Source organism: Callorhinus ursinus, unplaced genomic scaffold, assembly GCF_003265705.2.
Source record: "Callorhinus ursinus isolate GAN/ISIS: 27379988/994484 unplaced genomic scaffold, GSC_fseal_2.0 scaffold6, whole genome shotgun sequence".
Lineage (NCBI taxonomy): Eukaryota > Metazoa > Chordata > Mammalia > Carnivora > Otariidae > Callorhinus > Callorhinus ursinus.
The window spans coordinates 77589813-77612665 of NW_027397068.1; the positions used below are offsets into that span (position 1 = coordinate 77589813).

At 47.4% G+C, this 22853-nt stretch overlaps 1 protein-coding gene across 2 annotated transcripts in view; it reads right to left on the reverse strand.

Moving 5' to 3' along the window:
• PDE10A (phosphodiesterase 10A) overlaps positions 1–22853 on the reverse strand; it is a 579847-nt gene that overhangs the window by 466493 nt on the left and 90501 nt on the right. The window lies entirely within an intron of this gene.

Consider the following 22853-nt stretch of genomic DNA (forward strand, 5'->3'; position numbering starts at 1 on the left):
CTGGTTTTAACTCTGGTGATGTTAGCTCAGATGTATCCAGCATTCACTATGGGCCAAGGACTTCACTAAGCACTCTGCCTGTTCATTTCTCTTTATCCTCGTCACCATCTTACAGACCACAGAGAGGTGAAGTGAGTTGCCTGGGAGCACACAGCAAGCTCGCCATGGAAGAGGCCAGACTCAAGCATCTGAGGTCAGACCCTGCAACCTGCAGTGAGAATGTCCACCTTCTCCTGCTTTCCGTCATCCCACTTACGAGCCTCACACTAACCCCACACAGTTCGTTCTACTTCTCTGAAGCTGGATTGCTTTCTCAAACTAGGTCACGTCTGTCTCATCGACCTCAAAGGCTGCTGGGAAGATTGGAGAGATTTTTGAAAATGGAGCCCGGGCACAATGATACAGGTTCTTCCTGGAGTTGGAGGAGGGCATGGTACCCACACATCCCTGAGTGCCCACTGCACCAGCCCCTGTGAACACACAGGAAGGGCCAGGGTCCATGCCGCCCAGGCACACGTGAAAACACACGACCCCACAGAGTCTCTACAGAATCCCAGGGCTGAACGAGGTGGGGGCAGCACGCGCTGAAGGAGTTTGGGGCAGGAAGAGATCACGGAGCTCGCGGGTGGCTCCGAAAAGATGACGAGGATTCTGAGAAAGAATGGAAGTCCCTCTAGGGCATTTCCGACCTGGATGTAAAGCGCCAAGATTCCCATCAGAAAAGGCAAATGGACTGGCCAAGAGGAGGAGAGGATTTCTCTGCAGGAATGGCTGAGAGGTGGGGGGAGTTCGCAGGACATCAGGGTGTGAAGAGACACTGAGAGGGAGCCGTGAGCTTCCTCCGGGACCCGAAGCGCGGTCACAGAAGCACTTGGCAGGGGAGTGGATGGTCAAGTCGGTGCCTGGAGAAACCTGTCTTGGCACCATGGAGCTCCGCAGGTGAAGAGATCCCACCACGAGGGACAGTGAGGACCTATACCCGGAGTGGCAGAGATTGCAGAGGCAGGTCAGGGAAGGTCCCAGGCCACCAGGGCAGGCGGCTTCCAGAAGGCGGAGTGTTGGGTGGGAAGCAGAGGGATGCTCGTGTGGGACATGACACAGGAGGGGACAAAGCTGAGTTTCGTTGTAGTGTGAGCTTGAGGTTCCCCAACTAAGTCATTCTGCTGGAAAAAGCCAGTAGGCCTTTTGTATTGGAGCCCGGAGGGCTGGAAGGGGTCAGAGTTTGAGCCATGGACTTGAAAGTCATTCATCCCAAGGTCACAGGCAAGGTCAGAGGGCCTCAGAGCACTGAAAGGATGGGAGCAGAATGGAGGCTGGGGGCAGCTGAGCCCCCTGAGTCCAGGTGCAAGTGCTGTGAGCAGCACAGGGCCGGGGAAGGCCTTCCTATGCAAGCTTATCTTACGAGCTCAGGAGAAGCGGGTTGTGTAATATGCAAATTGCTAATCAGTGAAATTTTACAGGGAGCAGCTAAGGTATTCCGAGTCACTCTGTTTTCCATTTACAAAAATGAACATAAGATATCTAACGCCCTCTAATTGAACCGGGGTTTGGAAATGTCATGAGTTACCATAAGGCTAGAATTTGAAGTTCCTGATTTAAAGTTAACTTAAAAGTTCATTATGTTTTCAAACCAGAAGGCAGGACAGGAATAACCTTCAGTTCGACCCATAAACTTCATTCTCTTTCACTGTAATACCCAATTCTTGGCTTTGCTCTTTAATCATAATTTAAGGCGGTTGAAAAGAATTACATTACAGAAATAACAGTGTGACAAAACCTGCCTCAGTGGGCAGAGCAGGGAGCCCCAAACTTGAGTATAAAAATTGCCAGCGATCTTATTAAATTGTTGACTCCTCAGACACACTTTTTGACAGACTGCTGTATATCCTCAGCTCTATATTTATGGAAATGTTAACTGTTATGTTTATTAACATCAGGACAACTTATCGAAGAGTTACCTAAAATGAACAGATGATCTTATTCTGCACCTAATGACTCCTGCAGATTTTAAGCATTCTTGTGATTTCCTCAGGGGGCTGTGCTGTCTCTGAGTCTCCCCAAGGTAACGAGAAATGGAAATGGTTTAAATATCAGGAATCCCATTTTCAGAGTTCCCTGTGGACCTGAGACACAAAGTGGGAGGTGCAGTGTGAACATCGCCTGATGCAGTTAGCAACAAAGCCTGAGACTTAAAATTTCACCACAGAGGGCAGTCCGGTCTGGACCAAAAGAAAGAAAATAAAAACAAAGTAGCATCTTATGTGTTTTCTACAACTTATTACGCTGAAATGACCAAGGTCAAGTTTGTGATGGCTGTACCAGAGCAACTCGAAGTGAGGACACCTTACAGCAGGGTCTTTATAAACCACATTCTCAGAAAAAAAAAAAAAAAAAAGGATAAAATGTGAGTGGATATGAGAAAGGTTTCAGAAGAAATAACAATCGGGATAAGGAAAACCAGAATGCTGAATTAGGAGAAGCCAGTGTTCGCCCCCAAGCATCGCAAAACATTCATGCCACGCCCGTGTGGTTAATTGTACCCGGTTTGAAAGCAGGAAAACATACCAGAAATGACACATCTTGAACCACTTTCACTCACATCGTTGCTGGGGCAGTCCATTTAGCCCGCTTATTTGGAGAAGTAGTGCTGGGGGCTCATCAGAACCGCCAGGATCCAGGAATACGTTTAGAACAGCTCTGCTCGGTTCAACAGGGATGCATTTCTCCTTCAAACTTAAGGGCTGCTTGTGGGACGTTATTTATGTGCTGTTAACCCTCATAAGGAAAGTATTAACGCTTTCTGGAATCAACTGGACATCAAGCATTAAATTGTATCATTTGATATACAACTTCCTAGGGTGCATAAATCTGCCAACATCTGCTAAACATGTAAATGATTTATTATATTCTTTGCTGTTTAATAAATGACTGTAAATTTGACCAATGACTAGGTATGAGACCTCCAAACTTTTATTAGCTAAAAAGGAATGTCTCAAAGCAAAAAAAAAAAAAAAATCCCCCTACAGCTGTCTGGAGAATATAGCAATTCTAATAGTGAGTAAAGAAATAGGAAGAGGTATCTGAATTTGGGGAATAAATATGCAAGAGCGTTGATCCTTTAGGGCAATTTCCAGAATGCGTGATAGCCCATAATCCATCTTCGTCATCTTTTGGCAAGGCTTATGGGATCGAACAGAAATTGGGTTCCTTGTTGATGTCCTGAAGCAGATCAGACTTGGCAAAGTAAACACCATCATTTCACTCCGAGGCCAGGGGAAAGCCGCACCCTGTGGGACAGGGGTCCCGAGCTCTACCCTATGCTTTCAGGCCTAGAAGTGCTGCCAAATTTTGAGAGAAGTCTATGATTATCATTCCCTCGCCCTCCCTCAGAAGGACTGAGTGATGCGGTTACAGGGAGCACACAAAGTTGTGTCAACCTGAGGAAAGTGTCCTTACGAGGGGAATCTGCTCACGGGCCAGTTACCCTGTCTGCAATTATGCAGACACGGACAGCTCTGGTGAAGCCGTCCCCAGCGTCCGGGCAGCTGTGAGCCGGGCAGGGACAGGGCGGATGTCGGGGTTGGCAACTGCTCTGCTCCTTCAGGCACACGGGCGACACTTTTCTCGGGTGTCCCTCCTCTGTGTTCACGCTGCACTGTCGATGCACCAGCCTGTGGGACCTAGTTCCAGTTCAAAGACCAGGCACAGAAAAGTGCCTGAGGAACTCCTAGGAGACTTGTTTCTCCTTTAAGTGGTTTGTAGAAGGAGGAAACGTGAGCAACTGAGATGAACAATTTGGAAACCAAAGAAAAGCAAAAATGGCTGAGAAATGAAATGAATGCCACAAACCCCATGGGAGTCAAGCAGAACTATGCATTCCCGCCTGCCTCCATTCCCAGGGAAGAAAACCCTGCTGCCTAAAATCTCGGTCCCATTACTTTGAGATACTGCAGGCCCTCCCAACACAGTGCTAAGTATTTTTTTTTTAGGTGTAGTAAGTGGCATCTCTTCTTTGGAATGAGGTTCCCAGCCTGGTATCGGCTGGAAATGCCGTGGCCGGAGTCGCTGGCCGGTGGGTAGGATGGGCGGCCCAGCACACACATCCGGGCACGTCTCATTTCAAGATGGCAGAGGATGTGCCAACTCCAGTGAGCCTGCTTTTGACAAGATCTCCCCAAATAAGCAATTATTTTCTTATTCTACCATAGAAATATAATCACTGCAGATACGTTACATTCATTTCCTGGCCTTTAGGATTTACACACAAGTAATGGTGGTGCACAAGCAAGAAAACCTCATGGCTGCCAAAGCTCTCAGTAACAACTAGGATTATTCTAGAAAGCCTCATGCCCTAAGTGAACACAGTAGCTGTAAATAAGCTGACCCAAGTGGCTCAAAGTATTGAAGGTTGACGGCTTCTGATGTATTCTGTATGTGTTTATAACTGTCAGGAACATGTCTCTACCCTTGTTATGAGACACAGTCCAAACAACACGATAGCACAAAAGTATCACAAAATTGCCGCCTTATATAAAAACCACCCAGATTTTTAAAAAAGAAAAGAAAAACCATCTATGGAAAGTCATGAACAAGTTAGTAAAGCACATAAAAAACAGGGAGGAAGATAGTTGTGATCATACAAGGGAGCCAGAATCTTAAACATTTTAAAACAGTCAAATGCAATTGGCTGACTTCTGCAAATACACAAGCTTGCCTCTGACATCATTTCCACTCATGCGTGTCTTGCTTTGAAGCAAACCAACTCCTGGATGGTAAGCTCATGGGTTTTTTGTTTGGGTTTTTTTTGGGGGGGTGGGTGGGAGAGTATTGGCAGCAGTTAAGAAAAAAAAAAAAGAACACAGACGATTTTTTTTTAATTTACCAAGGAAATGAGAACAAAGTTAGCTTAAATCTAAACTGTTGAGATGTGAATTGCCCTATTTTTTGAACCTAAACAAATTTGCCTGAATCTCAATCTTGATTTCAGTGGGTCTTTTGGTTACAAGTTACTGTGTTCAATCCAAATTTGTCTTTCAGTGGTATAGGTCAAGTTTGCTAAAGTCTCATGGACTTGTCAGAAGAGACACACGGTGCCAGTTAGCAAAGTAATTCTCCTTATCGATCCCATCAGCCAACAACATTATTGCCTGGTAGCGTATCCAGAACTGGGGATTCCACTTACATATGATAGCTTTATTATTCATTTTTTCTCAGGTAGAAGCTTGGGAAGTAAATGTATCACATGGAGAAATCTACCTGCCGGACTAGCTCATTCATTCCTGCCCCGACTCATTCATTTGACAACTATTTATTGAGTACCTCCTGTGTGCCAGGACCTGTTCTGTGCTTTGGGACTAGAACAGCTAGCAGCAGGGGCTACATTCCCTGTCTCCCCAGCAGCTTCCATCTCCGGTAACTGGGTGGTGTGTCCATGGGAGGCGGGGCATCGGGATCGGCTGCGTGTGCTGGGGAGGAGGGGGCCTGCCATGTAAATTGGGCCATGAGGGCAGGTCTTCCAGAAAGGATGACCTCTGAACAAAGGCTCTAAGGATGTGGGGGGTGAGAAGCATGCCGGTGTGCTCAAGGGCAGCAAGGAGACTGGGTGGCTGGAGGAGGGGGAGATGAGCTCAGAGGGGCCGAGGGCGGGAGTGAGGTTCATCTGGAGGACGCTTGTAGGATCTTGGCCTTTCCTCTGCCTGAGATGGGTTTTGAGCAGAGGAGTGACCCAGCCTGGCTTAACTTCTAAGGCCACCCCTGGCTGCACTGAGAATAGACAGTAGGGGTCAAGGTCAGTGGGACCATAGGCAAGTCCCTGAACTTCTCCAAGCCCTACCTTCCTCTTCTGTACAAGGGGGATGATGATGCTGGTCCCTCCTCACGGCTTTCTTGTGACGGCTGCATGACATAACGCAGGGAGGGCATTCAACCTCGTGTCTGCCATGGAGTAAAAGCTCAATAAATGTTATCACAACGTTTGCTGACTATCGGCAACCTGATTCAGTAAGTGCCCAGGAAATTTACCCTAAATACCCAACGCCGAGAATCATCCTGTAACACTTCCGTGGTAACACATCTTGCAAATCTGAAGACGGGGAGCAAGGCTATGGGATGCTCACCAGGAAACCCCACACAGATGAGGGTGGGGTGTCCCCACCTGAGTCCACCGCAGACCTCCGGTAGAAGTACCAAGCATTGTTTCCTTGAGTCTACACGAGATAACTCCCTAAGGCATTGCGGTTGGCAGAATAACGGCCCCCTGAAGAGGTCCTGGTCCCCATCCCTGGCACCGTGCCTCCGTGTGACCTCACATGGCAAGGAGGGGTGAGGCCAGCAGGTGGACTGAAGACTGATGCTCAGCTGACATGAGGATCGGGAGAGCGGTCTGCATTGTCCAGGTGGGCCCAGTGCAGTCCCCGGGGTCCTCGTACGTGGGAGAGGAAGGCTCAAGAGCATCTGTGATGGGGAAAGACTCAACCAGCTGTGCCTCATCACTCGATCTGAAGGTGGAGGAAGGGCCAGGAGCCCCAGCATGCAGGCGCCTCTGGGCCTGGGATAGGCAAGGGAGCAGATTGTCCCCAGAGCTTCCAGAAGGAACGCAGCCCTGCAGACAACTGGATTTTATCCAGTGAGATCCATTTCAGACTTCTGACCTTCTGACTGTAGGATGACAAATGTATGTTGTTTAAGCTGCTGTTAGTGGGAATTTATTAGGGTAGCCCCAGGGAAGTAACACAAAAGCCATTGCTTTTATCCCCTCCACGAGGTTACCAGAATACTATGTCATGAGCTGTGCAAAGATCTTTTCTATTTTAATGTTGAAGTCATAATCTACGTTGTTTCTACTGTTATAATTTCATGGCTATTGTTCCATCGCACAGTAATCACAGCCAGTCCGACAGGAACGGGGTCCCCAGTGGGCGCTAACATTTTGTTGCAGAGCCACCCACTGGATGTATTTAAACGGTTTATAGAAAGGAAACCACATTTGGAACCAGTAGAAAGATGTTTTAAAAGAATCCTTGTGTATAAGGCCGCAGCCTGTGAAAAAGCATGGCTCTAGTCTACTCTGCAGATCTTTAAAGCCACCTTTCTCTGCTCACCGTGGTATCACCCAACCCATGTCTGGGGTCACTGGAATCAGGGATCACGGTTTATATACCTCTGAAGCCCAGGCAAATGCTGAGGATGAGGGGAGCACATGAGGACCGCCCCTGGGAACAAGGATCCCTTCCACAAAGAAATGTGTTCTGTCCGCTGTTCTTGAAACTTGTGTCCGGTGCTTTCTGATTTTGATAAAAACATGCTCGGTCCATCCCCTGCCTCATCCAAACCAGCTCAATTTCTTTCAGATTCCACTGCTGGAGAGACAAGCGCCTGATGCCCGGGAGCTAACAGTAAGGCAAGGGTCTGAGGAGAGGTGTCCGGGATGCCTGAAGGGTGGGTTCCTACAGAAGTCAAGCCAGCTGTGGCCAGAGCCTCTGATTTGTCATGAGAGTCTAGAAGTCTAGGTACTTACATAAAGTGTCGGCTTGTAACCGTTGTCAACTAATAGCGATTGGGCCAAATCTGCCCAGCTGTGGGGCCTGTCGGGGGTTCCTGACCATGGTAGGGCTGGACTTTCTCTGATACGGAAAGGAAATCAGCAGTGGCCTCCATCTGCTGGATCTGCCCGTCCTCTGGCCGGCTGAGCACACATCTGGGTGAATGTCATGATGGTGGCGTGCCACTGAGGAGGGTGGGGTGCAGTGGGATGTAGGGGTGTGGTGTAACCCCACTGCCCGGGCACACAGAGACCTCCAGAAGTGATTCCTTCCTCGATTTCCATCCAGTTAAGCCTCCCCCACTGGTCCTGGCACACCCATGCCAATGGCCAAACACACAGAATTAAGCAACCAAAACTCAGGCTCAGAAGACTCCTTCAGCCTCGCCATGGGTTGAATTGTGTCTCCTAAAATCTGAATGTTCGAGTTTTAGCCTCCAGTACCAAGAATGTAGCCTTATTTGGAAAGACATGTAATTAAGATGAGGTCCAACTGGAGGCGGGTGGGCCCCTAATCCAATATGACTGGGGTGCTTATAAAAAGGGGAAATTCGGACACAGGGAGGACACTGTGATGGAGCCAGTGCTTCCAGAAGCCCAGGGATGCCAAGGGTTGCCAGCAACCCCCAGAAGCCAGGAGAGTGGCCTGGAACAGACTCTCCTTCCCAGTCTCAGGAAAAGCCCACCATGCCCACCCTGGGATCTCAGACTTCCTGGTTATAGAGCTGGGAGAGAATCAATTTCTGTTGTTTGACCCCCGGATCTGTGATATTTGGTGAAGGTCCCGGCAGACTACCACTGGGTCTCGTTCACCATCCACAGCTGACCCCCACTAACTGCTCAGCTTCAGAACCAGGTTTCTTCCTTTCCTGGCCCCTGTGGGGTCTCAGAATCTGCACGTCCGCTGTTTGCCTCGATTCTGACTAAGGACTTCCATGCACTCTCTTGGGTGCCACCACCCCCTAGCAAACTCGTGCCATCTCCCGAGCCCAGCTCCACAGACAGTTTTCCCCTGCGTCCGGTCGAAAGGCCACCCTCTCCTCCGTCCCACCCCCTTTCTGTGCTCCATACCAACTGCTCTCTCACCTTCTGCTCTCAGGACCCCTTTACTTTCTTGAAAATTATCGAGAACACCAAAGAACTTTTGTCTGAATGGGTTTTTATCCATACTGATATACAACCTTATTATAAATTAACACTGAGAAAATGTAAAACTACCAATTCATTTTTAACAGGAAGGGGACCCATTATATGTCAATATAAACAACACATTGCCATAAAACCAACTATGCTTCCAAAAATATAAAAAAAGGTTTAGGGAGAGGGTGACACTGTTTTCTATTTTGCAAATTTCTTTAGCATCTGGCTTCATAAGAGACAGTAGATCTTCAAAAATGCCCCTGCATTCATTCTGTTGAGATAATGTTGCTTTTCTTGAAGTTCTGTGAAGAAGACCCAGCCCCTCATGGACATGTGGTCAGGAAAGGGGAGAGTATTTTAATAGCCTTTTCAGAAAATTGTGGATATTTTTCTTTGCTAATATGCCAAAACTCAGGAAGTAGCAGCTTCTAAAAAGTGAGTGGCAGTGTGGAATCTGAAACCATATTCGTGACCTTTTGGGGCTCTGGTATATCAAAACCCAGAAATCTATTTTGAGCTCTGAGTGGATCTTTTACCCATTCCTGATTTGTATCATCACTTCTTGGTCATTTGGAAAATACTGGTTCTCTGAGTTATACAATATTTAAAAATCACAATATCAATACCAATCTTATCAGAAATATGTTTAAGTACTGAAAGGATTCAGCTTATGGTGAGCCAATACAAGTTTCTAAAATTCCAATTTTCACTCAAAAGCTTGAATTTATCATCAGCCACAAATACTTATCACTTGTTTGCCTTGAAGTGACAGGCTCACTGTTCTTTTTGGAGAAGCCGCCTGCCAAATCCCCAAATCTGAATGACTCGAGTTTGTCAGTCATTTCCAAGTAAAAATGGTTATTTATGAAAAACTTGGCGAGCTGGGCTTGCACTCCTGAAGTTGCCCAAGACTCTTCTCCCAGAGTCAACGTGACTCAATTAACAACACAAGGGCTTTCTGTGTACTTCCCATTTCATCACACAGAATATCAAAACGATGCACACAAGGATCAAGGTCTAACCAAGTTAACGGTTTCACAGCTTCCTCAAGGGCATTAGGAGGTGGAAGAAGCTGTTTTGTTTTTGTCTTTACTGCACGTGCAGAATGGCCATGGCCCTAACCTGGTGCAAATGTCAAGCTACTAAAAGATCATATAGTGTCCTAGCACTTTTGTGGGAAGCCTTGTGGCCTCTCAAACACCCTGAAATGGCGGGGGGGAACCCCGGCACCTGTGGACTACATTTGCAGAGCAGAATTTGTAGAAAGCTCTGCTTCTTCTTCCCCCTGGGATTCTTTGAGCAGTTTATCATTGATAGCTGAGAATTCTGTTATGCCCCTCACATACTGTAAAACAGCACTAAAATTAATTCACTTAGTTATATGCCCCTTCTTATAAATGCGATATGTTTTCAAAATAAAATGTGTTCATCGTTTGCTCTGCTCTGCTTTTTTTTTTTCCTCTGGGTCTGAAGTGCAGCGCCTGGAGGGGGCTGCCCTCTGCTGGTCAGCATGGGAAATGGCTGGTGGGGACAGTTGAGCTTCCCCCACCTTTATGGGTCCTTCCAGCTCCTTGTATCAAGTCTCCTCCTAAGAAGCCGATGCAAGGCACTCACGGTTTTTCAACTACATACTTTCTTTGCTTTTCAATATTAAAGTGTTTTTGAAAGAATCACAATTATTATGTCAGAGCCTAACATGATTAAAAATATTTGGTGATGTTCAATTTTCTGTAACTTGTCTGAGTATCTCGTTAGGAATCTTAAAAGCAAAACCAAAAGTAGTCTCCTTGTTGCTTATCTTCACGAACCACTGAAGTTCGGATTAAGTAAACATTTTGATCAGAGCATTGCGCGTGTACATAAAGGGAGAAAAAGAAAGTGAGCAAGTAGATTTAAGGAAGAGAAAACCTAACTGAAAAACAGCTTTCTATATATGTGTGAGGGACAACTTTCTGCCTATGTCTCTAATAAACACAGTTATTGTCACAACACATTCCAGCTCTCCTTGTTATGGTCCTGCAAATGCCCTGTTAGTATCGAGACTCTTCTAAGAGTTACTCAGCTCTTGAGTAAATTCACATTGACATTCCCTCACAAAATAGAGAAAAGCAACTGAACTCTTTTATACTTAGCAAGAATCAACTTGGTTCCATGAGACGCAGCTGGTATTCTGAATGGTTTGCCACATTCCCCAAATGGTTCTGCCCACGTCACTGGCTGGTCCCGTATACACATCGTATAAGTGGGCATATGTCACGATGCATTAACTGAGCACCTACTATGTGCTAGGCACTGTGTCGGGCTTTGAGAGCGTTGGAGGTTAATTGGTATACTTCGGCTCTGCTAGATCTATAACCTAGTAACCCTCCCAGTATGGCCAGCACAAGGTGGGCCATTGTAGGCCCTCTGAATAGGTACTGTGGGTGTCAAGAGAGGGAAGGCTTCATAGTACAGAAGGTGGAACTCGAGTTGGTTTTGAGAACTGTTGTGATTATAACAGGTACAAATGGGAGGATGGTGTATTCCAGACTGACAGAGCACAGGCAAAAGCTTTAAGTCAGAGATGTTCTGGAAGCATTTTGGAAATATGAATAATAAAGCATACATTTTAAAAGTATATAACTCGGACTGAGGAATGAGAGTTTCATATCAGTAAGAGGAAGAGTAATTCCTGCAGCATCTCCCCAAAGCCTGTACCTTCAGCTCAGAACCACAGCTCAAGCCACAGCAGCCCCCCACCCCACTGCTGGGGTGCTGGTGGTGGCAATGTGTTGGAAAGCCCTCTTAGATGGTTCTGGGTGTCAGGCTTGAACGTGGACACGGGCTTTCTTGTGCTGAGCCAACAAGTGGATCATAAATGAGCACTGAAATTTGGCTGATCCCACTTGGAAGTCATGGCAGATTGATCACTCATCTGCTTCTGCAGAGCCTGCCTTCAGCTTGTGATAGCACGTGGATACGGTTCACAACATCTTCAAGTCTGATGAGGAAGGAAGTCATTTCATCTCTGCTGGCTGGCCTCCTTAAAAAGCTCCAATGCCTTGACCCTGACGTGAAAAGTTAGTCTGTTTCATCCTTAACAGGTGTAAGCCATTCAAGAACCTGAATGTAGTACTGAGAAATGACTGGAAATCATAGAAATGGTCTTCTCTAGCTTTTATCTGTGCCATGAAGACAAGGTTTCAATCCTCCCCTTTAAAAAATTCACATGATCCCTTTCCCGTGGCACACATCAGTGTGGGGAACGTGGGCTCCAGTCCCCAGGGGTGGCGCTGACCAGATGCCCTCTCGGCAGTGTTACTGGACTGTGTCTGCCGGTGTTTATTCCCAAGCGGGCCGACGGAGGACAGGAATCACCTGGACGAGCTCCATCTGCTCTCCGGGTATGGTACCCTGGTTCCCGTGGCAAATCCTCTCTGCATCAAAGCTGGTCCTTGGTCAGATGCTTTTCCCAGGTGACCTCATAGCTCGTGGCTCATATATTTGACTTCAAAAACCTCTTTTCCAGAGACACGGGTATGCAGTTACAAAAAGCCAAAAAGTGGTAGTGTACTTGGCCTTCAGGTGTGAGCTGGCTTGTTCTCTGCACATCAGTGTCTTCACCAAATATGTGCTCGTGGGCTCCCCATCGCCCCTAGCTGATAACACCTGCTTTTCCACCTCTGTGCTCCTCAGATCGTGAGATGCTGAACTGAGTCGTTTGGTAAAGACTTCCCCCAGTAGCTCACTTTGCTGCTTCTCCGAATACAGATCTGCCGTTAACTTGGAGGCTGCTTGTATGAACTTCTCCCCAGCACTGCAGCCCGGGGCACCTGCTGTTGAGTGTGACTTTGAATACCCCGTGGTTTTACAACTTCTTTTCCTACAGAGTATAAATAATCCTCTCACAACAGGAAGCCCTGTTCCATGTGTGTTCTGGAAATGGTCATCTGCTCTCTCCAGAGCATCACCGTGTTTGAATGCAAGTTACGTGAAGGGTCTGATGGTGTCACAGCACGAACTGAGAAGGTGTCATCACAGAAACACATGGAGGGCTAGGATTGATGGGTCCTTGAGAAAATCCAAGTTTCAGAAACTTTTATTTTCTATCTCAGTGTGTCTATTTGTAGCTGTTGGTCCCAAACCATCCATGGTATGAGCAGATTCCGCCCGTATTTACACTAGGCTTGTGCTCACTGTTCCCACTCAGGATATTATTTTGAGTTGCAGCATTCATACGGCCATTCTTAACACTGCTTCTTAAGGCACCAAGCTTGTGCCACTGAGCCATCTTTTTTTATGAATGGGTGATGTGTAAAGAAACAACAATGCCTATGATATGCAGATTTAGTAAGTGAAAAAATACAATACACAAGCGATGTAAAAAAAACAATCAACTTCCCTGTCAGCCATGGGTCAGCAGAGACAAAGGAGCAAAAGCACTTCTGGTATCATGCCCTAACTCTTAGGAATGTAACAATCACTCAGAACATAACTGGATTTCATAAATATGATGGTTAGTCTCACTTTTCAAATTGTAAAACGTCTGTGACCCAAACAATTTACTACCTGTATTCTGAAACCACCAAGCCACTTGGAAGTTGGCCAGAGAGCCGAATGATTCACTAACCACACTCAGGAAACGCTAATTAGGAACACAGCTCTTGGGGCCAGCGGGGCCCCAGGTCCCAAAGCTGCAGCACGCAGATGCCTTGAAGGGGGATATCTGCTGGGGACGGAGATGTACATGCAGACGATCAGATGCCCGGCCGGCAGTGTGGCCCCCGGCAGCAGGGGGGTCCTTCCCCAGCCCGAGGTCTGCAGTGCAACGCTCTGCACGCAGACCCCCTGGGCACTGGGGGAATGCATGGGGAGGACCCTGGGGTGAGACAGGGCTGTGACACGGCCGGCTGCCTGGAGATCAAGTTGGTGGGGGGGTGTTGTGTGGCAGGGAGGAGACAAAGGGTCCTAGGACCAGATCACTGGCCTCCAGGCTTCCCACACTCCCCCATCCTAGGAGGGGCAAGTCAAGTGGAAAATAACTGAAGACCAAGAAAGGGGGCCAAGGAGATATGGGTCGCATCTCACTGGTTGGGGGTGGGTGAGTGGATGGAGGTGGATGGATGGTGGATGTGGGTGAGGGATGGTGGGTGGAGGTGGGTGGGTGTAGATGGAGGTAAACTGATGGGTGGGTGGATGGATGCAGGCATGCATGAAGGCATTACCGACTGGCCAGTTTGGATGTCTCAGGGGAGCCCTGAATGCCAGGGCGAGGGGTCCTGCCACATAAGGAAGGCAACTGGACCTCGCACAGTGACCTGCCCGGACAGGTCCCGCAGATGCATGGGTGGACGCCCGGCCGCCCCACCTGTGGCCCAGGCACTAGTCAAGCTCTCTGAGCGAGCTCCACAGCCTCACTTCCCACTTTCCTGCTAGGAGGTGCTCAGGACGCTGCCACCGCACACACTGCACATTAATGCCGACTTTCCTCGTGAAAGAGGAAAAAAAACATCAGAACCAGAATTTGTGACGAAGGGCCTATCTCTCAGAGACTTCTCAGAAATCTGGAGTTTATGCTGCCAGGTTCAAGGGGAGAGTAAGTGAGTTATGAAGAAACCTGAAAGCACTTCAGGTTTTTAAATGAACACTAGGGAACATTCTGCAATTTTGAAAATATTAATAAGAATCCGTCATGCCTTCCTTAGCCCGGCAGCTGATGGCACCAGCACCACCGAGGGGCACATCACTGCGGCCACCTGGGGCATGGATGAAACATCTGCATCCAGAACACTTCAGAAAATCCCATTTTCCTTCTGCCTCAATGTTTTCTCTGAGTTAAGTGTTCCTATTGTTTTAACGCCAGCAGACCAAGCCCCCGCGAACCCAGGAGACTCGGGTAGGGAAGGAGCCCGGAGGCCTTCTCCTCCCGAGCCTCCCCACTGACAGGCTGCATGAAACCACTCGACATAATCACGGATGCTTAGACCCAGCGAACCTGGGAATCTGTGTTTTCTAGCTCCCAACACTTCTGTGCACAGCACGTCTGGGAAAAGCGCTCTGAGCTCACCCTGAGTGTGGCCGTGTGAACCGCACCTTCACTGCACGGCCGTGCCGGCCCCCACCCCTGGTGTGGGGCGCCCTGCTGGCTCGCCCCGCTCTGCCTCCAGGAGCCGGGAGCCCGGCTCTGAGCTCCCAAGTCAGTCTCTGGCACCCAGCCCTGCATCCTGGTCCCCTTTCCAGTGGCCAAAGAGAACAGGGGTGGGCACCTGTTCTGGACTGATGTCCATAAAGGGGTCTTTTAGGGCTTGATAAAGGACTTGGGCAGCCACTTCTATTCTGTAAATAAATATTCAATCTATGAAAATCACAGGATTAGCAAATCTAATGTCCCCGACATTTTCAAGATCAACTTACAAGTCATTTTTATTCTTTTGATTATCCATGTTATTAAACAGTCAGGGGGCTCTGGTTAGTGCCCCTTTGATGAAGTCGAGTCAACTAAACTCCCTTAAACATTCAGGTGTGTTTACAGACTTAGCTCCTCAAGTTTCCGTCAACATTTTACCCTGCATTCATCAACTTCCTCTGCCCTACGTTCCTCTTCAGCACGTCAGGCCCCTGGTGCACACTCTGCCACCCCGGAGACGCAGAACCACCTAGTGAGTCAATAAATACACATGTGAATCCCACGTTCCGTTCAACTTCTGAGACCTTACAAACCACAAGTCACAGTCATAATTTAAAATAAATTACTCAACAGAATCACAAGGATCATCTATCAGATTCTCTAGTTTCTCCCATTCTCTGACAAAGACGTACAGAGATCATTCCTCACGTTAACACGAAAGTATTAGGACAGTGGGTTCATTAACTTTATTACCCTGTTATGTAATTCCAAGCCTTCCAAGGGTTAAGAGCATTCACTCCCTATGAAAGCACTCAACATCTGACCCTAGCTGGTTTAACCAATGCCCCAGGAAGCCTGGTGCTCCATCTCAGCAGGGAGTCCCCACATTGGCCAGAGAGTTCTGACCAGGCCCTGACCCTCCGGGGGCTCAGCACTTTCTTACAGCAGACAATGACCTTCCTGCCACCTCCCCAGCCAGCCAGCAAGGCACTTAAGGTTTGCATCCCTTCCACAACACTCAGATTCTTCTATGGGTCAGGAAGAGAATACCTCTTGTAAGGCCTTTTGCTATTGCACAACATTGCATTCCACTTGTCTCCCCAAGTGCACGCCAAGTGCAGAGAAATGTGAATCTGTCCCTATGTGAACCGGCCCCCATTGTGAAAGCCATCCCTTGAGGCTGCTTAGGGACACTGGGGTAAGAGGGATGATCGAAGGGGTTGCTGAGGATGAGCAACCCTGAAAGAAAATGCATATTTGCAGCCCCGTTCTTGCCTTTACAATGTGGTTGCAACAACTCTGCATGTGGGAATCTATGAGTGTAAGTGTGTATGTGCAAAGAACAACTGTGTTTCCTAAGGCAACACAACCAGAGTAGAACAAATGATTATGAAGACTTCTCCCCAAGTTGCATGTGGGGTAATCCCGTGTCACCGGAGTGGGGTCTGGGTGCCTGCCTGCTTTGTGCCCGAAAGGTCAAGCACAACACGCAGGGATATAAAATAGACTGGGGTTGGCATTGCCAAAACCTTCACTGGTACTTGTTTTTCCAGCTGCGTATCTCATGTACACACACAAACTTATTTTTACTTTTTTTTTTTTTTTGGAGACAAGCACAGAGAAAGAAAACGGGATGGGAGTAATTTTGTCTTAAGCATCTTGTTCAATGTTACCTAAACTTCCATGAATATTGTTGTTGAATTGCAGGTCCTGGGACTTTTAAATCAATTAATTATATTTCAGATTCCTATTTCATGAAGTAGTTACTCTTTCATAGCTGGGGGTTGTAAACACATGAGTAAGTATAGACAGAAAATCTTTGCACACAGTGGTCTTGATAAGCATCATCTAATAAAAGTCCCTGCCAGTCACTCATCAGGCTCTTACTCCGAATCTGGGCCCAGTGCTGTTGAGATCATGGGGCCGTCTCCTGAGGACCCTCGGTGTGGAGGACAGTCCCAAACAGAGCTGTCCACTCTGGGGGTAATAGGTGGAGAAGGGGAATGCTTCCTGGCATTCTGATGATGAGAACCTTGAATACAACCTGTTTTCTTTGAACACACTGTGATTCAGCACTGAGCTGGAGCAGCTATTTGGCCCGACATGAACCGGTCACCGTGGCAAGTCCACGAGCTTGCCTCCAAGGAGTTCACGACATAAGGCAGGGACTTGTGGGGCGAGACAGACACTGACCGCCACAGGGGACACAACCTGAGCTGTCTGTGTAGACAAGTGTTGTACCCTAAATGACACTCAAATTAGCATTTTTCCCACCTGATTAAGGCTTTTAAAGGACTCAACTGTCAATACATATCAACATTTTACAAATCCTTTGTGTATCTGGAATTGTGGAGGCATGGGAAGCCCCACGAGAATCCTTCTGAAGATAAACTGAGAAAGGAAGGAACCAAACCTTAACCTCTCTGAAATCAGAGGGCGGTGCTCCCCTGAGTGCTCCCCGGACCCAGGTGCCGAGCCCACCCCAGCTGTTGCCTTAGAAACACAAAATTCCAGGCTCAAATCAGAAACACGGGTAGACTCTTCATCTTAAAACAGCACTTCAGCTGGCTCTTTTTTTTTTTTAAGATTTATTTATTAATTAGAGAGAGAGAGCATGAGCAGGGGGAAGGGCAGGCAGAGGGAGAGGGAGAAGCAGGCTCCCCAGTGAACAGGGAGCCAGACTCGGGACTCGATCCCAGGACCCCAGGATCATGATCGGAGCCAAAGGCAGATGCTTAACTGACTCAGCCACCCAGGTGCCCCTTCAGCTGTTTCTTTAGTAAACTTTGAAAATCACTGTTGTAGAAATACTAAGTTGATTTGTTATTGGAGGTAGTTATTTTCTATAAAGTCACAGTGAACACTGAATTAGCGAATACTGAACCATTGCCCTCAATGGAATACAGGCCTAGGTTCCTGTGAGCCCCGGGTCACAGTAGTTTCATCAACCCACCAACATGTGACCTCATTTTATATGTGCTTCTATTTAGAGACACTTTGTTTAATGCATCCCTGTTGGTTCATTAACATGGAGCCCATGGTCAAGGGCACATAACGATGTATCTGTAACTCTGAACGAAGTGTAACTGTAATTCATGCCTGAGAGAAGCTTCTCTACCCAGGTGCTCTCTCCATGATGCACATCACAGCCCTCTTGTGCTCAGGAACAGATAGCTCCTCAGACTGTGCTGGGGGGGCCTTTTAAAGAAAACATTGTGGGGCCACCTGGGTGGCTCAATCGGTTAAAGCATCCAACTCTTGATTTCAGCTCAGGTCATGGTCTCAGGGTCCTGGGATCAAGTCCCACTGGGCTCAGTGCTCAGCGGGGAGTCGGCTTGAGATTCTCTCTCTCTCCCTCCCTCTGCTCCTTCCCCCTCCCATGCTCTCTTTCTTTCTAAATAAGTAAAGAAAGAAAGAAAATCTTAAAAAAGGAAAAAAAAAGAAAACATCATGGTCCAATATACGAGACAATTTACCAGTAAAGAAATTGCACATTGTTGCATAAACATCACCACATCCACTACTAGAGTTTACATCATCCAAAACTCCGTACTTATTAAATAATAATTTCCTATTCCTCCCTACCTTGGGGGCCATTTTAAGCAGCAAAATTATCAAAGGCACAAAACTGTGAAAAGCAGAGCATGAGACACACCAGGAAAAGTCCCTTGTTTACAGTGTGAGCTGAAACCAGAAGGCAGAGCATCGCCCTGTTTGACCATGGCTGGAAACACCCAGATATTTTTCCCTCTCTCCAGATATCCAAAAAATTCGCAAAGGCAACAGGAATATCAATTTGGGGTTGCAAATAAATTTTAGCAAGTAGGCGAATTTGTCAATACAGAATCTGCGAGCAATGAGGATCTACTGTACATTCACTTATTTGCTGGGCAAAGCCTCCCTGATCAAGATGGGTGCTGAGCAGGAGTGCACACTCACAGAGCAATCTGTGCTGGAGTAAACGGGATCACTGATCACCTGCAAACGAGGGTCTGAAGGACTCCCCCAACGAATGGCTCCTGGCACATCAACAGCCTCTATTAGGGCTACAGCTTTAAAATATTTACTTTTGCATATTAGAGGTAAAAATCTTGGACAACCATGGCAAGATCATGTAGCCATTTGTCCGCCCAGCTTGCTTGTCTATTCACTCAGTGCGCATTGACTGAGATCTTCTGTGTCATAGGCATGGAGGATGGCTAAGGGCTTTAATTTGGAAGGAATTTGGCACATGCTGCAAATAGCCCACCGAAAGAGTGTTTGGTAGAGCTGGGTTAGAGGCTCTTTAGGCCACTCAGACCCATCACCTGGTAGACAAAGCTGGAGTGCACGGACAGACAAATGAATGGGTGCATTCATCCAGCCAATCAGCGTCGACTGAGCAGCTGCCATGTGCCAGACGCCAGGATGCTGTGGTGAGCCCCTGCTCTCTGGAGCAGACCTACTCATGGAGGGGACAAACAATGAACTGGAGGGAGAGTAAACATAAATGCACAGAGGGAATCGAAGTAAGGGAGGGGTCAGAAGGGAGGGGGGCCCAGAGGGAGGGCTGCACTTCAGACGGGGGGTGGGGCGTGCAGGGTGTGGATGGTGAGGCAGTGAGCGCACAGGGTGTCTGGGAGAGCTCCTTGAGTGGAGGATGAAATTGCACAACCCGGAGGCAGGGGTGCAGGGCAGAGTCTAGGAGAGGACAGTGTGGACACAGGGCCGGAGTTCGAGTTTCGAGGGCAGGTAAAGAGAAGGGGCGCTGCTGAAGGTTCTGAGCAGAGAAGTGGCATGCTGCAAAGCCTTGTCCCCTGATGGCTGGGACAGATGTGGGGAGGCTAGACAGGGAGGTGGGAAGGGGGGAGGGCAGAGACAGGGAGGCGGGAGAAAGGCCACCAGTGACTGGGTACAGCACAGACTGTGTGGGGAGAGGTGACAGAGGTGCCCTGCAGGACGGAACCCCATGTCATCCTACAGATGTACGTGTCCCCAGACAAATGAGAACAAAACTGACGTAGCAAATGACTGAGAGGGTTTTGCTTGTTTTTAAGGAAACCCCCCTTCGTTTCACCTGTGACTCTGCACGTCAGACGCTCACCAGAGGACACAGCGCTCACTAAACTCTGTGCAGAGGCTTCCTGTGCGTGAGTGGCACACAGCTCAGGGACCAGGACTGGGGTCCCGCAGCCACGAGGTGACGATGAAAGGCCGGGTGGCTCCCCCTCTTCACCCATTCCCACGTTCCCAGGGAAAGAGGAATTTGTGAGGAACCAAAAAATATGTTTCCTTGAGAGCTTAAATGCCTGATTTCCTATTATAGAAGACTTCTCTAAAGCATTTGAAAACCATCTTGTGATTTCCTTCCACCTACCTTGTGAGTATGTTATAAGTTGTTTAAATGGCACCCATTCATGGGCAGCATAAAACTAGGGAAGGGTCCTGAATGAGCCAGTTGGAGGTGCAGGGAGAAAGGCCTTAGCAATCTTGTTCAGGCTGATGCAGCCCTCGAAGCAGCACAGATGTGCAGACTTGTCTTAGAGATTGGCCTATAGTTGACAAACTGTGAATGACCCCCGTGCATTACCAGACGGCCACAGGTGGTTACCAGACAATCATAGGTGGTTACCAGATGGCCACAGCTGGTGACCCAACCATTCCCCAAACTAAAGGATGACGATAAAGTTAAAGTAACAGCAGTTTATGAGGAAGAAGCCAGACGTGTGGCGGATAAAATCCTGACACCCTCGGGACAACACCAGGGGATGTGCTGATGACAATGCATCCTGTGAGAAACCGGGAAGGTGCCACAGCCCCCCCCCCACCCCTCCACCCACTGCCCAGCACCCACCCCAGGCCCCAGGAATGCTGACATGGAGCCTAAGCTTTATGCCTTTAACCTACAAATCCCACATCCTAGTGACTGCTTAATAATCTCCAAAATGCCTTGAATAGCATGCAAGTCGAAACTCCACGGAATTAGTGGTTATAAGAGAACATTTAAATCAGGCTGTGCTGGGGAGCAGCGTGTGTCCCTCGGGGGTCCCCTACTTGAGGCCGCTCCTCCAGCATTGGTCGTCTTTCTCGGCCTTTATTGCTTTCAGCTTTCATAAAGGGCGTGCAAGGAAGCGGCACTTTGAAACTCATCGGGTCTTGTCGCCGAGCTGCCGTGGAGGACTCGCTCAGGGAGTCTACATGAAGCCCAGGCAAAAATGTATTTTTGGAGCTGAAGACTAGAAAATAGGTTTTAGGTCACGAGGAAGAAGGGGCATTTGGTCTCCCTCTGATGACATCAGCTAATCAACTGCCTATATTTACCTTTTAACTTTGGCAGGAAGCTCAGAGCTTAATTTGAGGCCAAACACACCAGCTGCCTAACGTGACCGCCCCTGGTCTCCTGGTCTCTGCATTTTCTTATTTATAGTTCCTCAGCTGCTGATTTTTACATTCTTATTTGTGTTTCACAATTACTTCATCGTATGAGAATTAGTCATAAATCACCTCACCGTAGACCCATAAACAAAGAAAAATGAGTGCACGTATATTATATTAAAATCAAACAAAATACAGATAGAGGACATGTAAATATGCAGGTGTGTAGGGCAAGGGACTTCCAGAGCTCAGAAATAAAACGAAACTTTGTAAATGCAACTGTTGGAGGTGAACTTGAAGTGTGAATGAAGAGGCGACCAAAGGATCCCCAACCAAGACATGGGGATGTGAGCGTGTGTGAAGCTGGCCGCGTGAACTTGGGGGAAGGTCACCGAGGTATGCACGTCTACAGGAGGAGGAGATTGTCAAGGGTGAAAAGATTGAAAGTAACTGAGCTGTGGGAGGCAGGGAGGCTGTGGGCCCGCTCTGCTGCCTTCTCATCTGTACCCAAATTTAAGCCTTCACTCCTCCAACCCAGTCCCTACCCAGCAGCCACGTCGACCTTTCTTGAAAGACAATCTGATTTTGCCATCATCTGCAAACAAGACTTCAAACACTTCCCATCACCCTTAAGGTTTTCAGGGAAAGTTGTGAAAGACTCAGACAAAATTATACGCTATTGTAAACAAGAAAATCATCAAAATTAAAAAGCAAAGAACCACGTGGGAAAATGTATTTACTATTAATGGAACAAAGTACGATGGGTAAGGAGCTCCTATGCTATGATCTGTCTGTCCCCATCCCCACTGGAATGGGCAAAGGGCAGGAACCACGAGGAACATACTGAATACAATAAAGAATAAATGTTCAACTTCATTAGTTAAGGACTGAAACATGAGAAAATTAGCTTTCCTACCTAGCAAATTGGCAAAGAATTTTAAATGATTCAGAGTGAGATCTGAACTCTCATAGGCTGCTAGCAGAGATGAAAACCATGTTCAACTTCCTTGACAAGTACTGAGAGCCTTAAGGGTATTTATTCATTTCAATCCATTAATTTTATTTCAAGGAATCTAGTCTGAAACATTGAGTCATGAACAAATATTTAAATCTAAAGTTGTTCACAACATATTTTATAATAGCAAAAAAACTAAATGTCCAAACATAGAGAGATAATAACAAATTATGATAGAATATTAGGTGGCCATAAAAAACATGAAATGGAGACATTTTGATAAAGGAGGAAAATGCTCACAACAGAATGTTCCGTGGACCACCAAAGCTCAGTGTGTGAAACCATCGATCGGTACAGCGACCCAAGTAAATTAAAATGTTCATGGGGATTATCTTGGGGTTCTGACATATGGATCCATGATTTTATTTTCTATGTTTTTCTTTATACTTAGTGTTCTATAACACACACACTTTGTTTTTTTAACTTTAACAAAAGGCAATAAAGGATACAGATGTTTTTAACATAAAGGGTGAAGTGGTGGGGGCACAGACAGGAGGATCACCTGGTCAAGGTTAATCTAGGGAGATGCCAGGGATGGGATCAAGTGGAAAGTAACTCACGTTCATACAGCTGATAGGTGACACCAGCCACCAGGGGAGAGAATCAACAGAAGACATTTCAAGGGAACTGAATGGCATAAGACCAGTATGGGCAATGTCAAATTTGAGGTACTCTAACAATCTGTAGTGAAGATGAGG